Source organism: Sturnus vulgaris, chromosome 16 (assembly GCF_052056855.1).
Source record: "Sturnus vulgaris isolate bStuVul1 chromosome 16, bStuVul1.hap1, whole genome shotgun sequence".
NCBI classification, from domain to species: Eukaryota; Metazoa; Chordata; class Aves; order Passeriformes; family Sturnidae; genus Sturnus; species Sturnus vulgaris.
In genome coordinates, this window is record NC_142258.1 from 9,306,477 (window position 1) to 9,324,228 (window position 17,752).

The 17,752-nt window shown below is 38.1% G+C and overlaps 1 protein-coding gene and 1 long non-coding RNA gene across 2 annotated transcripts in view; both read left to right on the forward strand.

The window, feature by feature from the left end:
* Nucleotides 1–17,752, forward strand: part of SHISA9 (shisa family member 9) — a 174,934-nt gene that overhangs the window by 23,378 nt on the left and 133,804 nt on the right. The window lies entirely within an intron of this gene.
* Nucleotides 1,811–10,661, forward strand: LOC148221911 (uncharacterized). The gene is made up of 2 exons (XR_015807235.1): nt 1,811–9,276; nt 9,400–10,661. It is a non-coding gene; the product is annotated as an uncharacterized LOC148221911 (long non-coding RNA).

Consider the following 17,752-nt stretch of genomic DNA (forward strand, 5'->3'; position numbering starts at 1 on the left):
TCAAAATCTTAAGGATTTCTAGAGGTCACAAACATCCTGGCAGTCTACCACAATCATGGCTGCTGACTAGAGAACACATTCCAGTTTCCTTGCAACTCCAGGTTACAAAGTTATTAAAATAAACCCTTCGAAAACATTAGGAATTGGTACGAATAAGGAGCTCATTTTAGGGTGAGAATGGGAGAACCTTAAGTTGTCCAATATCCATAAACTTCAAATAAGAGCACTATAATATTTTAAAAATGTAAAATGATTTCCGAGGCTAATTTATTAATTTTTATGCAATTCGCTGAAGAAATCAGCTTAGTTAGCATCGGTGGTTCAAAAATCAGGTATAAACCTGACTGTATGAAAAAACTCCTACTACTGAATGGATGTAGGCATTGCCTTACTGCTCTTGGGGGAAAATAAAAGCCTTAAGAGATTGAATGATGAAATAGAACGTGGTGCTTGTGGGTCCCCAGTTTAAATACAGTCACAGTGAGTATAAGTTTGAGTGAGTGGCCAGTTTGTAAGTCTGCAGCCTAAACTTTGTGTCACTCTATTTCCAATCCTTTGAGCATTAAGTAATCTGGAAGAAATGAGTTTCCCAGTTTCTTAGTAGTGTCAGTAACCTGCTCTCTTAAGCAGACAGACTTGCTAAAACAGGGATGAGTGTTTATTAGCAAATGTTTAATTTATTAATACTCTCCGTCTTACTGAAAAAAATAGAGGTTTTTTAAACAGAAGCATGTTATCTTTACTGATGGACTGCATTTCAGGTGGAGTTGTTACTTGGGGGAAGTGGTCCTGTGGCAGGCTGACAGAGTCCCTGGGCTCTTGAGGAAGGTGGAGTCCTGGTGCTTTCTCTTCTCCCTGTTGATACAATGGGCTTTAGGCTAAAGCAACCTCAGTGCTAAATTCCCTTGCCAGGGGAGAAAGAAAAGGAAAGGTGAATGGAAAGAGCTGTGATCCATGGCAATGTGTTCACACTGGCCAACCTCCATCTCTGAACACCTCCTAGTGGCATGGACTGGGTGGGTTCATAGATTTAAAAGAGAAATCAGTTCCATTAGATCTGTGATCTGTCCAGATACTCTGTAATACCCTGTAATTTTACCCAGCAGCTCTTATAATCGACATGTGGGCTGTGAAGCCAAACTGCTGCTGTGTTTCTGTACTAGGAGTCAGATTTTAGTGACAATTGTTTTTTTCACAAATACTTGGTTAATTTTTTCTTTACTTCCTTTGGTATCATACAGTAATACAAACTTGAAGTGTAAAATATACTTATAAGCCTGAGAGCTCTGTTAAACCCTAAGTGATAATAGGAAAAAGGAGAATACTAATGGAAAGAGCATATACTGAAGATTTTGCTTTCATGTGAATGCAATTAGAGCTTTTCCCTTAAGCTAATAGGATAAGTAACTATATGAGGAAATCCACAGACACTGCAAATGTGCAGGAGGGAGAGAGTAATGTTTGCTTGGTGTTCAATGGTCCATGTGTAATAAGCTGGCAGTTCCATCTAGTTCCTACTGGACAAATGTGTACATCAGAAATTCCTGTTTCTCCCTTCCCCCAGCTGCACATTTGGAAGTTTCAGCAGTGAAGCCAAGAGCTGAATTAAGAGAGACATGGCTACATTTTCAAAGCTATTTTATTCTTCTCTATTTCTTTTTTGTAGGTAAATGTATGCACACAACAAATATATTCCTATTGCATATATGGGTGTGAGAGTCAGGATATCAATTGATTTCCTGAACATCTGTTCATGACTGCTCAACTCACATGCCTTTGTTAAATTATTCCAGGAGATCTAGTGTGATATTCCTAAACTTTGAGGTTTTCCTAAAAGCATTTGCCAACTTGATACCAGATTAATACTCTGTCTCTTAAGAATAAAATAATGTTCTAGAGTTTTCAGCAGTTACTCTGATTCCTGGAAGATAGAGAATAAAGGGTATACAGATTGGATAACAGAACTAATTAAGTTGTTAAAAAATGTTGAAATTATTCCTTAATGCTGGTAATTCCACAGAAAATGCAGCATACATATAACACCAGCAGTGAGCATGTGATACTTTGGAATGGCACAATTTTTGTTGGCCTTAATTTGGGGTGCCTTATATTTGGATTTTACCTACAAAAATGTACCTCAAAAACCACGTTGACATACCCAGTACAGCAAACCAGTTACATGAGGCTCTCACAATTCTATGTGCAACCAGCAGGAGACTGGCAGTTTTATTTTGCACTGTAATATTGCTCCTGGCCAGGATGTGGATGGGTTTTTGGTAGTGCATGGTATCCAATTTATGGAAAAGATTGTCAGGCCCATTCCTGCATGCCTGAGGTAAGAAGGGCCAGGAACTCGGGTGCATTTAGCCAGAGATTCCCTGAAATAGCTAGAGCTGTGCCACCCTTTTTAGGAACTGTATTGAGCACCTGGGATTGCAGCCCTTTGACAAAGAAGAACAGCAGGGCATCAAGGACACTTTCCTTGGAACAGCAACTCCAGGGAGTGCTTTAACTCTAGGAGCCAGGATGGCAAAACTTTGAGGCTGCTATAAAGCACATTGTGAAAATACAAAAGTGTCTTCAGCTTTTCCTTTACTTATGGACCGTTGTTAATGACAAGGAACTAAATATTGGATACACAGGATAGGGATATGCAACTCAACCAAAAAAAAAAATGCTTTCAGCAATCTTTAATGCCTTTTGAAAAAAAAAAATCTTGACATACTGGTAAAACCGTAAGTTAAAAAAACGTTCTTAATGGGAAGATTATTTTCCTGTAAAAATGTTTCAAGCACTATATATCAAGCACTCTTTCTCATGAGACAATGGCTACTGACTCTTCAGTGCCTTCTGCTGCAACAAAAGATTCAAAATTCTCTATTTAGTCTGTAAATAGCTTCATGCTTGTTATATCATTTTTTGGTCCTCCAATATTCTTTTCAGTGCCTACATGAGATCCCTGTGTGCATCTGATATTACTGATCTAGCCCAGAATTTATACTTTTCACCCTCAGGACTTGCAGGTTTGAAACAACATTTGGCATAATTGGGAGACATTAATATCATTGACCCTTTTGTTAATGGGTTATTGACCCCATAAATGGTCCCTACTCTATGGTATGTGTTTTAATTTGCAGACAATATCTTGATAACCTGACTCCCACTTTCCTATGGAATTTCAAACACCTGAACCCCATTCAGTGGAATCTCTAATTGTTTAGATGCAGAGCGACTTGTCATCTGCATCCCATAACAACTACAATTAAACTATGCCACATGGCTTCATGATACATCCCCCCAAATACCTTTGCCATCAACATTTCTCAGAGTGGCAATTCTCCTGAGCTTTCCAGAATTTATAGGTCACAGGTAAAGCAGCATGTTCTCTGCAAATGTTAATGAGTTTACAAACTGCTGAGTATTATAATGATAAATTTGATCATATTTCTCTACTGACTTTGTATGGTCTTGGTGCTGCAATATTTTTAGCTTATATCTGCTCTCAAAGGGCCCAATCCAAAGCTCATTGAAGTCAAGGAAAAGAGGTATATTAAGATTAGAAGCTTTGATCAAGCATGAGACAGTCAGTGCCATAAAAACATTATCTGTGCACATCCCTTATATGCTACTGACATCTCCTTGCACCATTGCAAGTTACTGAATCTCATTTTCTTTGCAGCTTTCTGCCTGATCAGGGAATCTATTAAGTCCAGGCAGTAAAGGCAGCTGTCTTGAGTCAGATAATTTTCAGCCTTCTACATAAAGGGAACTGATATAATATCTACTTTATGCCCACATCACTGTCATAGCTCACGAGGTACTGTGGAGGGCTTCCAGGGGGAAAGGCAGAATGCAAGCACTGATTTCTAAAGCCCTGGCCCTGGTCAATCCTCTGCTTCTGAAAGACTCCCTGTCCTGCTTTTACAGGTACTTTCACCAACCTTCTTGGGCACAAGGTAATTGCTGTAGCTCTCAAATGCATCCTTTCACACCTGAGAGGTTATGGTGCAGACTGGGAACAAGGTTGCATTTCTGTTTAATGTCTCTTCCAATACAGGTACAGAGAGCTGTAGTCTGATGTCTTCCTTGGGCATTTTAATAACTTTACAGATAGAAAGTGACCTGTTTATTTCAGAAGGGTGCAATGTTCTTGTTATGATATATGATGACATTAATATATATATCATTTGAAGTTCTAGTAACCAGACCTAGCACTACTTTTAGGGAGAAACAAAACTGTTTACAGTGCTTTCATGAACAATCTTCCACAACAAGTTCACTTAAAAATACCAATGACAAAACTAGCATTTTTGAGATGAGAATCTTCATGAAATACAAACCAAATACTGAAAATACCTAGTGGTAACATATCATCTATCCTTGTCAATGAAAAATGTGTCCTAAACACCCAGGCCACTTAGGTTAGTGTTCTAGCACAAGGCCAATAACAAAATCACTAAATCTGTAAAGAACTGTTCATTGTTGCTTGAAGGTATTAGTGCACATGTGAAAAATAGTTTTATTCAATAGTTCAGTCTGATGCTCTCAATTATGTCAAAATTTCAAAATCATGTGGCCTTTTTTTGTATAGAAAGTGATTTAAAATCTTCCTTGTCTTTGACATTCAAAAATGGGGAATCTATACCATTCATTTATTTACCAAACTAAATGCAGATTCATGGAAGATGAGCAAAGTAAAGCACACTCTTATGGGAACAAAGCAAATCTTTGGAAAGAAAGGAATATATAGGACTACTCCTGGATTATTTTTTCTTTTCTTGTTTTTACAAGTCATTAAGTTTACTTTTACATAGCCTATGGACTAGTAAGTTGCTACAAGTTACTGGAAGTCACCTCTGCCAAAAGAGTTCCCTGGTAATGAAATGGAATTTTGTGAGGGTTTCAGTATCAAACTGCTGGATGTCACCTGTGGAAAAGATCATTATCTAAAAACAGCAAATGTTATCACATCGACTTAAGTCTCATGCCAGTATCAGAAACTTCCCTTCAGGTTACCAAAGAACAAGATAGCTGATGTTTGGTTTGGGCACTAGATGGACTTCTTAAGAGGGCTGCACAGCATTTAAAGAACAGATTTTATCTTTATGATGAAACCGGTTTTGAAGTACTTTAGTTTGCAAGACCCAGGTGTTTCTGATGTGCAATTCAATGAGTATTTTACAGTTTCATAAGAGCCTCCTCTCTTTGTAAGAGAAAGGCAAGAGGATGACTGTTTCCATTTTCTGTTTTCCAGTTTTACTAGCACTCTTGGTATAAAGGGTAACAAAAGCAGTAGTTCTTTCTATGCAAAAATAAGAAAAGACTCTCTTCAAAGGACAATGTTGATCCTTCCCTCTTCCATTCCACTTAGTTACAGTGAAAAAAATACAAAATTAAACAACTCTTCAATAATGGAAAAAATTAAAATTACATTTTCTGATCTCTTGTATTTTCTTTCCTCCAAAGCCTGTGCTCTTGTCAGCGTAATACATTGTGTGAAAATACAATGTACACACTCCACATAATTTCTAAATATCTGGTGAAATGGCTTTTTGATTTTCCAGGGCACAGGATGAGTGTGCAGTGAATTCACAGAAAAGACTCTATATAGGATGTCTTGATAGGTGTAACTTTTTTTTTTATTTACAATTTCTATGGCTCCTCGTTTTTATTTTTTCTTCTGCCCTGCTGTCTGAATTCAATATCAAATAAATTTGCAATCCCACAATGTTGCTTCAAGCTTTAAAATAATGGACTACAGCCAGTGCCAATTTTGGGCAACTATCCAAAATTATACACCAGCCACATAGTGCAAAGCAGTTTTTGTTACCTTTCTATCATGTAGCCACAAATTTCTTTATATTCTCTCCATTCCCTGGAGGAATGACCTCCTTGGCTGGGTTGTCCCCACCTAGGAAATGTGCTAATTATTATTACTTAGTTTCCTGACATGAATTTTGTTTAATTCTATGGCTGTTGAAAGCCTGAGCAGCAGTTTCATGCACATCACATAATGTCTGGAAATGTAAAGCATAAGGGCTGATCTAGGTGGCATATGGCTCATGGTCCTTTTAGCTGTTTGTTTTGATGGTGAGCTTTAGGAGAATGGTATTCATTATTTTCTATTTCAGTGTATTAGAAACTTTCTTCCTAGTTTTGGAGAGCTTCTAGAGCTTCTGCAGTTCTGACATCTTTAAACACCATTTCATCAGGGAACTAAACAAGTCACCAACATACACAGCAACAGCAATGCTGCTGTTTCAGTAACAATAGAAAGTGTGTTTTGAGTCTATACCAAGCTTGATTTTGTAAACACAAATACAACAAATATAGTCTATTATTCCAATATATACTTAAAATGTACTGTATTGTATAATGTATTGTTTGAGTTAGAAAGAGCAAATAATTGCATTTAATTAATGATCACGGGGTTTAAAAATATTTTGAAGACAATATTTTTTTAATAGCACCTTTATATAGCAGGGTAATTACAGAAGTGGGAACATAAAATAATCAGTTTATGGTCATGTATCTTGTACTTCTGAGCAATTTTATGGCTATAGTTTACTACATCTGCGACATTACTATCAGTGAATTGTTTCTTTCTGCAGTGGTCACGTTAGTGTTTTAAGTATGAAATATCAGAAGAATCAGAAAGGTGAACAGGCACAAATATTTCACAAATGATTAAGAGACTTTTCAGAAGGTCTGTAGTCCATATGTAATAAAATAAAAAATCAAGTGAACCTCAGATGTAGAACTCTCAAGTTTAGCTAACAGATCCTCTGCTTCACAGTAACTGATACTTGATAGCTTTAAAAAAATATTAATCAATTAATGGATTAATAACATTTCAGCAGAACTTTGTTGTGGCTTAATGTTTCAGTATGTCTAATTCCATATTATATGGCAACATAATCCCCAAGCTGAATATCTCCACCCAAAGAATTTATATTTCTGTCCAGTGCTTTTCCATAAATAAACACTTTGGCCAGTGGCTCACGGAGAACTGCTGGTGATTCCCATGAGAATATGCAGGTACCCTATCCAGCAGGTGCCATACCAAAAAGCTGTTCAGTCTAGAGCAGGTCAAGAAGAGAGGTTGAGCTAGAAGTAGAAAACCCAGCTTTGGGAGTGAAAAGACTGTGTTTAAGCTGGGTTTAAGAATGCCATCCTGCTTACAGTGAAACACCAATGCTTCTCCAGCTCCTCCTGCAAAGCTAAGCAGAACTTTATTTTTGGTGCAGATTTTGTTGAGGACTGTGAGGGAGTACTGTGCCTTCCACTTATGCTACACCTACAGGTTGTGTTATTGCTCTTTTATTAAAGGCATGATGGACAGAATCATTAACTGTGCAGACGATTTCCTTGCATAAGGAGAAGAGAGCATCATGCTGTGATGGCCCAGGGGTGACCAGCAGTCCTGGTACTGCCCTGCTTCTGTGTGGCTATGCCCTGCAGCTGCTGGGCTGCTGCTGCCACTGGGTCATTCCACTTTAATTCTGGATCACAAGGCTTTGCAGTCACTTGTTTGTATCATCCTGCCATGAGCCTGCAGCACTGTGGGGTGCAATGGGTCTCTGGCAGCTCCCCCAAAGCTGCCCTCTCATACATCCTGCCATCCCAATGCTTTTTGGACAGGAAAAACTCCAGGCTTTCCCACCTGCTCCCACTGTCTCCTGATTCCCATGCCTGCCTACACTACACTCTCCTCTGCAACCCTGTGAGTACAACAATCCACAGTAGCTCCTCTGACATAATGCACCGTCCCTTAACAGAGAGAAAGAGAGAAACCTGGCAAAAATGTTAAAATTATGTGTGCCTAGTTCATTTTTCTTAAGAGTTCGAGGACCCCTGTGCCTCAGGTACATGCCAGGAAGCCTGTGATTTGGGCAAATTGTGTCCTATTCTGCATGGCTGTAGTATCACCAGACTGCATTTTCAGCAGTGGCACCACTCAGAGTGTGCCCATTTCAAGCCCATTTGCCTTTTCCTGCCTCCCTGTTTAAGAGTGTCACCCTCTTCCTTCCCTCACTGCAGTCTCATCACTGCTCCCTTCAGAGTCAGACTGTGATGACTTTAAAATAACTGCAATCCTGCCGTGTCTGAATTCGAGCCAGATGTGCTCCCCTCACAGAGTCCTCACTGTGGCTTCCCAAAGTGGGGCTGGAGGAGCAGTGGGGCAGCAGGCTACAGCCTGGGCCATGAACCAGCTTATTTGTTGGCATCTCTCCACTGTTAGCTGCAGGCAGCTCATATTTCTTCTGTAGACACAAGCTTTGTTTTCAACAATTTCGTGTCCTTCTGAGTTTGAAATATGAGGGAAATAAGCTTTCTAATATATTTGAGGCACCCCTAAAGTAATGGCTATTTTCTAAAGGACTCTTAATTCCTTTAAGGACCTCTGATTTCCTTTCTTACTGATTTTTCAATAGCTCAGAATTAACCCAAAACAAATCCATTCACATATTTCAATATGCCAACAGAAGTTGCATAGGAATAAAGAAATTGTACATTAATCTCGTGTTCTTCAAGTATGTTCTTCAAGACATAATAGACTAAGCAAGTAATTCCTCCTAGAAGAGATAATCAAAGGTTCTAATTTAAACAGTTCATTTTACAATCATCTTTTCTGTTTTGTCAGCCTAATACACCTATTAAAAATTTAATCTGTTCATTGTTTTAGTAATGTGAACCAGTGTTTTATAAGTACTTGATTGATGGACATAGCAAATGAAACAACATGTTTGTTTGCCCTCATAGGGATTTAAAATAACTGTTTTCATTCTATGCCTCAAATAAAATAGTTGCTTTCCTCAACAAAACAAGGGACAAACAAGAGAAATGTGATGCCTGTGCTTTTTTTCTCCCTTAATTTTCTGATATTGGCTTAGAAACCTTTCAATATAAATAACTCCCAGTATATGCATAAATTGTTTACCATGCAGTGGTTTTGTTGAGTCTCCTAGGAACTCTGCAAGGCAGGTTTGGGAAAAGCAGTGCTATAAACCCCGTAAATAACCCTGTTTTTCTAACTGAAAAACATGAACAATCACCCTAACAGTGGTCAATAGAAATAAGGTTTCAATCCAAAAGGCATAAAAGACTGAGTGGGAAACAAAGTGATGTTTCTTTCACGGCCAATGACCTTTTATTTATGGTCAGCAGAGCACCAGCAGTAGTGATGCAGGCCCGAGGAAGGACTGGGAGGGCTGCACACTCCAGAGTGACAACACTTTGTCCATCAGCAGCTTCCACAGAACACACTGAGAAGCAGTAAGTAGTGCCCTTGCTGTGGAGCCTGTGCATAAAGAGAACTGTCAGCCTTACTTCCCTTTATCTTGGAAGATGCCAAATTGATATTTTTGATTATTTTTGTCTTTTCTTTCATCCTTGCAGGCAATCAGGCAATCATGGAAGGAACTGAGCATCTCAATGACCACACTGTGGAAAGCAGATATTCAGTCTTTCCTGTATAATGATTTGCACAATGATGTTTTCTAAACAAAAACCAGTAGGTTGCTCTCTCCTTTTTTTTTTTTTTCCCCTGGCAGATAAGCCTTTCTAATGACATTTTTAGGAGTGTTGGTAACTTTTGAACTTACTCTATATCAGCATTTACAACATGGCCATTATTACCAAGGAACATACTTGTGACACAGGATCTTCTTTCCATGATGTTTTTCTAATAGCAGATTTTGTAAAGATATTAATTAATTGAGAAGATTAATTGCAGAGCATTAAATACAATCATCTGATGAATGCAGAAACCCCAATAAGCCATTCATGACTCAGGCCAGGGTTCAGACCAGTTTAAAGACCCATAGAGTCCCCTTTGTTCTGCACTGTCAGGCTACAGGATGCATCACCTTGACAAAACCAAAATTGCAGATATGCAGCATTTGCTGTCAAAAAAGCTGCCTGCCATTAAGGTCTTTTTGCACGAACAGTGACAATAAGAGTAGAAACAGGAATATATTCAATGACCATGAAATGTAGTCGGGTATAATTTTCCCTCACATTTTATATATGAGTATAAAAGAATTAGATCAGCCTTTCTCAAGAAAAGTTCTTGACTATTATACTATTCTTTAATATTATATATGGCTATTTGATACTATTTTCATCAGCTGTCCAAAATACATTAAATCACTAAACACTGTTCTTTAGTATGTGTACACACACAAATACATTAATATGAAAATAATCCTACTTAGACTTCAATAGATGGACTTAACTCGATTTCAGAAAAGTTACCAATCCATGGTCAAAACATGCATTTTAGAAAAGATTTTTCACAGTATGCACATTGAAAGTAGATATATATATATTTAAGACACTTCTTTTATTACTGCTAGTAGATTCTCTGTTATCTTTTAGTGGTGATGTAACATTACATGCCTGTCCTGTGAACACAAAATTCTGTCTTTTGCAGTGTTCTTGAAGTCATTGTAACGAAACCAAATCAGTTTTAAGACATGTTTTCAATTCTCCATTTTTCACAGGCTCTCCTTGTTACAGAAAATGCCCATAATACCAGTAAAAAATCCAATTCAGGCCCATTAGGCAGTTGAGCAGACCAAAACCACTGATTGTTATTTAACAACTTTGTAGAGCTGTTGTGTAAAATTAATAAATGATTTAATAGCTTATAGGAAAAAGTTGGAGTGGTTGACTTTCTGTTCCTAAAATTTTTATAACGGACTCTATGCTTTCTAGTAATGCTGAGCTTGTAATCTTATCAGTCAGCTCTCTTTTCAAGGTACACTAATTTGACTGCTTTCACTATCTTTCCTTGAATATGTGGATTCTGTGGGCACCGTGTCAGGTCCCTTCCCTTGGTTTGTGTCCCTGTGCTCCTGCAGCTGGAGATGGCATTTCTGGGACAGTGGGTATGTGGCCAGAACATCCCTGTGACTCAGAAATCCCTGGCTGCCAGAACTGCTTCCTAGGACTTTTGGCTGCCAGTTGGCATTGTATTTAAATCTGCTGTTCTGTGAGGAAAAGACCCAAACCTTGCCCAGCCGGGTGAGGATACACCTGCAGGAGCAGATCTTATTTGCACTGTGCCCAGAAGGGAAGTGGATGTTGGCTGTATTAGAAAGGTTGCTCGGTATCAATTTGGAATATTCACAGGCAAGTTTCAAAAACTACTGCAATTTAGGATCAAATATTACCAGAGATGAAAGTAAAGTAGTGAACAATTTGCTAGAGGTCACTTGTTTCAATAAGACCTTTACTTCTACATGGTGGTACAGAGTAACACCTGGAGGGTCAGAGCACCAACCCTTGCCGTGAAGTCAGTTATTTCAGGATTTTATTACTTATTATTTTAAAGGAGGATCTTTAAATTGATATAGCTCATTCTTTAAAATGAGAAGACCATTTTTAAGGGCTGTGGCTTTTAGACCCTCTTCATATTTCTTTCACATACTTCTCATACAGTTAATGTTGTGTTGCCTTTTTATTGCATAGAAGGTGCACAAAAGCACTGATCAGTATTTTAGTGAGAAATTAGAGAAGTTATAAAAAATGTTTGTGCCACAGATAAAGTTATTTAAATGGTACTTTTTCAGAGTGGGAAAAGTTTTCTAACTCACAGAAAAAAAAGAAATAAAATGACTTTGTAGTAGTCATACTATAGATCTGAACATAATAATAACCTAAACTAAAATAAACTTTTTAAATGCTGCATTCTTCAAAGCCTTCATGCATAAAAAATGCCCTATACAGCAGTCAATACAGAGTCACAGAACCAAAATTTATCGTGGAAGGGACGTTCAGAGGATATATGGTTTGATCCTTTGCTCAGAACAAGTCTAAACAGATCAGGTTGCAAAGAGCTCTGTCCATATGTCTCGGGCACCTCAGGGGACAGAGATTCTCTAACTTTGGTGGGAAACCTGTTGCAATATTTAACACTTTCCTGCAGAGCAGCATCTGCAGCCTGCACTGCTGCATGAGATCCCTTCAGAGATGGAAAATATCCTACTTGCTCTTGCTGAATTTAATGAGGTTCTGCTCAGCCCTGTCCAGGTCTCTGAAGGGCAGCCCCTTTCTCCCATGTGTTCATTGGTGCTCCCAGTTTGGGGCCATGCACATCCTTGCTGAGAGGGCACTCCACCCTCTTCTCCTGCTCACTGCTGAAGACATTAAATGACATCAATCTCACTGCTAATCCCTGAGGGACCCCACCATTGGTCACACTGTTTTGGTGGTGGCACTGCAGCCCGTTTTTCAACCATCCCTATCTATCTCATGAATTTGATTTTAAGGACACCATGACAGACTGGGTCAAAGGCTTTGCTGGAAAATAAATTATACAACATCCACTGTCCTCCCCTTCTCTGTATGGTTGACAGCCTCATCTGAGAAAGAGCCAATCCCCTTAAAAGCTGTAACTTCACCAAGATGAAGAAAATAATGATTTTATTGCAGTAAGTTGAGTTGTTACTGTTTCACTTGCATTCAGTAAAAAGGAAAAAATTAAATATGACACAGAATAAATTTCTAGTAAGTTGAATATACTTTAGTACTACACGTCAGTGGCTTCAAGTATATAAAAAAGCTACAGACAGGTTTGTCGCAAGAAACATCACCCTGACTGAAGAGAGACAGAAGCAACATTTTATCAAATATACATGATAACCATGAGTCAGTTAATTTCACAGACTGTTATAATGGAGGTATTTTGCTACTAGTGTGCAAAAATTATTGAGTACTTTATTAAAAGGCAGATAAATAACATTTCATTTCTTTTCTGAGGATATGTAAATAGGAAACTCAGTAAAAAACCCAACCTAAATCACTGTTAGTCTTTGGGACTCATTCTGTAAAGTGCTGAGCAAACACTTAGAGAATGAAATGTGCCTCGGTGAATAAAATTCTAATTAGAGTAATTGAGCTTTGATAACTGCTATGTCATTAAACATAGATTGTCTTTAAACTAATTGTATTTGCATTGTATTATGATTTCTATTAATTAATGCATTAATGTTTATATTCTGCAAAGTCTTTTGAAGTAAATCATTAAAGTCTGTACCACTTAATCTAAAGTGAAATGCACTTTGAATACAAACCTGGCATGGTAGTAGAAATGGTTTTTCAAAGGAATATGGTGCAGATCCTCCCTGTCTGTGGTTAAGAACAGCTGAGGGCAGGTGGCTGTGAGCTTTGTGGACTCCCTCCCTCCCGGAGCTCTCTGCAGCACCAGGCAAGGCTGGGGGTTTTGTGGAGCTGCAGCAGTGCCCCAAAGCTGCCTCCTCTCACTGCAGCAGAACCACCTGCCAGCCCAAAGCAGTGCCAAACAAAGAGGTGAGAGACCTGCAGTGGTGCTGAGCACATCCTGAGGAGCTCCTGATGTTCCTTTTGGGGCACTGGGGGTGCATGCTGTGCTGTCAGTGCTGACACAGAGCCCTCCTGTTGTGCAAGTCAGGAATGCTCCAGTCCTCAGTGATGCCAGGTCCCACTGCCCTTGGCAAGGCAAAACCCCCTAACAAACAAACAAACAGCACCCTAAACCCCAAATGAGCCTAATGCAGTTTTAACCTGACAGGGAACCTGAGGCTGTGCACATTGGAGTGTTCAGAATGGCTGTCAGCAACTGTTGGCTGTGAGAATTCCACTTTACACAGAAAACCTTCTTTTGTAGCATTGTTCTGGCCGCATTTCATTCCAATTCTATCAACAGACAATAGTCAACAAATAATTTCCTAAAACCTACTTTCAGGAGTTGGCATTTCAAAATTGAAGTAGACTAAAATAAAATAATTGATTAATTATATATCAGCTGACCATTAATTTTATTTAATAAACCAAATCATCCAGTCTTATTCATATACATTGAATATTCAGTAGCTTCCTATAATTCTAGAATGGAAGGCAAGGATATGAAGATTTTTCCTAAATAATTCTTAGCAGCTGGAATATCTGAAACTCCATTTGCCAGACAACAGCACATGTCCAAGAGCCTGCAATACCTCACATAGTGCAGCACAGGTCTCACTGCTTCTGTACTGAACACTTGCTGGTGTTCAAATATTTCTATTAAGCCTTTCAGGATAATTCTAATTAAATTCACTAACTGATACCTTGCTAGTACTGATATTTGGACTTCTGGAAATCTGGAGTCTCTCTTTTTGCCTATCTGCTGCATATGTTCTACACACTGTGAATAGTTCTCTGTAAACTCAGACCAAAAATAATCCTCTGTGGAGGTGAGCTTTATCTCCAGGGTTTGAGATCAAAGCTGAATGTGAACTTCTCTGGAACTCGGGCCTTGCAGGGAGGTTTTGATTTATATTCACCTGATATTCTCAACCGTGTGTGAGGAGATAAAGTTGGTTATTACTGTCATAAATGATAAAACCAAAGGGAAGGGAATCTCTTGAAAAATCGGTGCTGTACATTTTTAACTTTTTGATGGGAAAAAATCCCAAACAATTAACATATTTTATTTATTTGCTATACTAATTTTGCTTGCAGAGTTTGATTTGCTGTCTCAATGTTTTTGACTTTGGAGTCTTTTTACACTTTTATAGTGAAGTTTCACTTCTTCATTCACTGCATAAAGTGGTGAAGAACTGAGGGGCACCTGTAGCCCAGCTCCCTCTGACTGATGCATTCCTCTATAGGAATGCAGGGAGGTATTTTGGAAACCTCAGGGGAAGAGGCAGACATTCTGCTTAGCAGCTCTGATGCCTTTAAGATCTGTTGAAGTCACAGTGCAATTTACTGCTCTGTCCTTTCAGCATGAGTTGGACATACTGTGGACTTGACTTCCAGAGATCTGAAAATCTAAGATGATACGATAAATCTCTATTTTTCTTAGATAATATTTGCCTGCTGGGCAAATACTCACTGGGTGAATTGCCAGATGGATATTTGTGTATAGATGGAGTTAAAGTGGTGGAACCATCAAATCTCCCAGCATTTTAAAAATTACATGTCCATTGGTATAAGAATACCTTTCATTCCCTCTGAAAACTCAGGTTGCCTTCATAACAAAGACTCCTCTTCGAGAATTATGCTCTACATTCCACTAGATAGATTTGGATAATTGCATATTATTGGCTATTTTAAATGTAAAGCAACATAACCAAACATCATAATGTAGTTTAAGCATAGTGATTTACTTCTACTTTTCGTACTTTTGACATCTGGCCATTTTTAAAGTGCTATTTGTCTAAGACAGTGCCAAGAAGTTCTTTTTCAAATGAATCTCTCTCTTATGTCAGAAACACAAAGTGTTTATTTAGTTCATTACGGTATGGATGTCTATCTAAGTGATCCTTCATGTTCTTCAAATATGCAAATAGTATAGTCCTTATATTTAAAGAAATGTCTACATATCCTATTTTAGAATAGAAATGTGTTCTTACTGTGGCCTCATGAAAAAAATCAAGACTCCCTACGGTGTTCAGAATAACAGCTCTGTTGTTTTTTACACAATTGAAGTTGTGATTAAAGCAGTGCAGGAAAAACTGTGACAAACAGAGCTTACACAACATAGATGTAAGAATTTATCACTTTTTCTTTAGGAACAAGGCTAAACACTACGTATACTTCACACCTGATAACAGAGACAAAACTAGTTATTGCCATTTGCAAAGTGGCTACAGTAGGGAAAAGGATTCTTAACATTTACAAGTGGATCAACTGAATGAAGGAATTCTGGGTGAAAAATGTGCTGTAAACAGAATTCTAGGGATGAGAGAGTGCAGGAAGAAAAGAGCTGCCTTGGTGTCCTGTTAGCCATCCCATTCCACAGTCACCTCTACAGCCCTTATGCAAAACCACAGGAATTCTGCTTTCCATGGTGTAAAAGTATCTATTAGCTAGATGACCCGAATTCTTCATAACAAATTAAAACCTTCTATTTTGAATTATAGTTTTAACAACAAAATGAGAAATGTAAATGTCTATACAATATTAAATGGACATTAAAGGTGACAAAAATATATTCAATTTCAACCGATTTTCTTGTCCCGATAAAAAACCCTCTGTACAATACTTTAAGTGCTGAATCAAATGTTTTGTGACAGAAATTTCCTACAAAGGAAAAATTGGAGGAGGCATGTTTCCAGTGTAGGGTGCATATATTTGACATACTGTAAAATTCACAAGTATTTAATTGTGTTAGTAAAATATATTCAGTGAGCTCCCTGTGGCTTTCAGCCAGTGTCTTGTCTGATTAGGTTATTTTGAGGTAAATGTTTCAAAGTCACAGGCAGCCTTTGCTAAATGATTATAATCAGCCATACCTGGTGATTCTCAGTGATTTCCCTGGCTGGAGCACTGGAAGGTTTTGAATTTATGGAGCCCTTTGGGCTTTGCTCACACTGGAGTTACCCCACAGGAGTTTGCTCACTGCAAAGGACCTGAGGATCCCACAGCTCTGGGGACTCCCAGCTTTTGCCTCACAGCTGAAATTTGGCATTAATTAGGGAGGGGAAACTACAGCTTGTCAAACAAAGCTAATTTGAGGGTAATTTGGTTCACAAGTTGGATCATCTGGTAAAAGCTGAATTTCATCTAACATTTGGGCATTGCACTTTGCACATGTCTGGGAAGAAACAAGAACATAACAGGTTATAAAGAAAGTGATGTTCCTGCCCATAGATTTTTTGTCTCTTATTAAATGTGCCTTGAATGGTGGATCCAGATAGATTGCTTTGTAAATATAATTATTTTTTCCTATCAGTACTAGGAAAGGAAAATAAGCAGGATTTATGAGACGCTTTAGAAGAGAATCTGAAGCAGACTGATTAGTGTATCAGTCTTAATTATAATGTTAATTAAATAATCTGAAATATTAATCTGTTGTTTTGAGACCAAAGAATCAATACACAAGCTGGAAGTTAATTTTTTCCCCTGCATTTATGTCAAGAAATGAAGACAGTTTTATGTAGTTTTAGGATAGTTCTGGAATTTGTCAATTAAATTAAAACAACCAAAAGAGTATTCCTCCAAAATAAAAGCATGAAACTTCAGAACTAAGCACTTGACTGCTTTTTTTAATTGAATTTTTAAATGTAATACATCTTCCCCTTGCTTCTTTAAATGGTAAATAGAAACCAAAAATAATTTGATTGAAAAATTAAATTAAGGAGAATCAATTTGTGACAGATTTATGAATGCATATAATGGTTTGTAATAAAATACTGAGCAACCATACTTAAACCATAAATAACCATAAATAAACCATACATAAACCATACTTAAAACCCAGATTTTCCTACCTGATCAAAATGGACCATCCAGAAATATTATTTGGGGTTTTTTACTTCTCTCATCCTGGATTCCCTTTTCTTATTGACACCATGAAATCATATCCAGAAATCTCAGCCTTGCAGAAGATTCTGATTCAAATGAGGAACTTGATGCACATGGAAGATGTTCTCCACACCTTAGCTCTTAGACTTGTAGTTGAATGTTTCCTCTAAGTTCAGGAATGAAACTTTTCACTGGCGTTTCTCTTGGGCACTGAATGCAAGTTTCAGTCCCTCGTCTCTAGGATTATAAGACTTGAAGCTATGCCCCAAATATGTTGTGGTGCTCTTTGTGCTCTTCTGGCACAGCAGTGGAACAGGGAGCACCACCCTGCCTGTGCCACAGAGTGATTGCTCTCAATGTGCAGCAGAATTTTGCACAAAGAGAGCTCAATGTTCAGGAGAGCTCAATGTTCAGGTTTCTAAAAGATAGTGTGGACCAGGAACTGATATACAGGATTTCACTGTGGTTTGCAATGGTA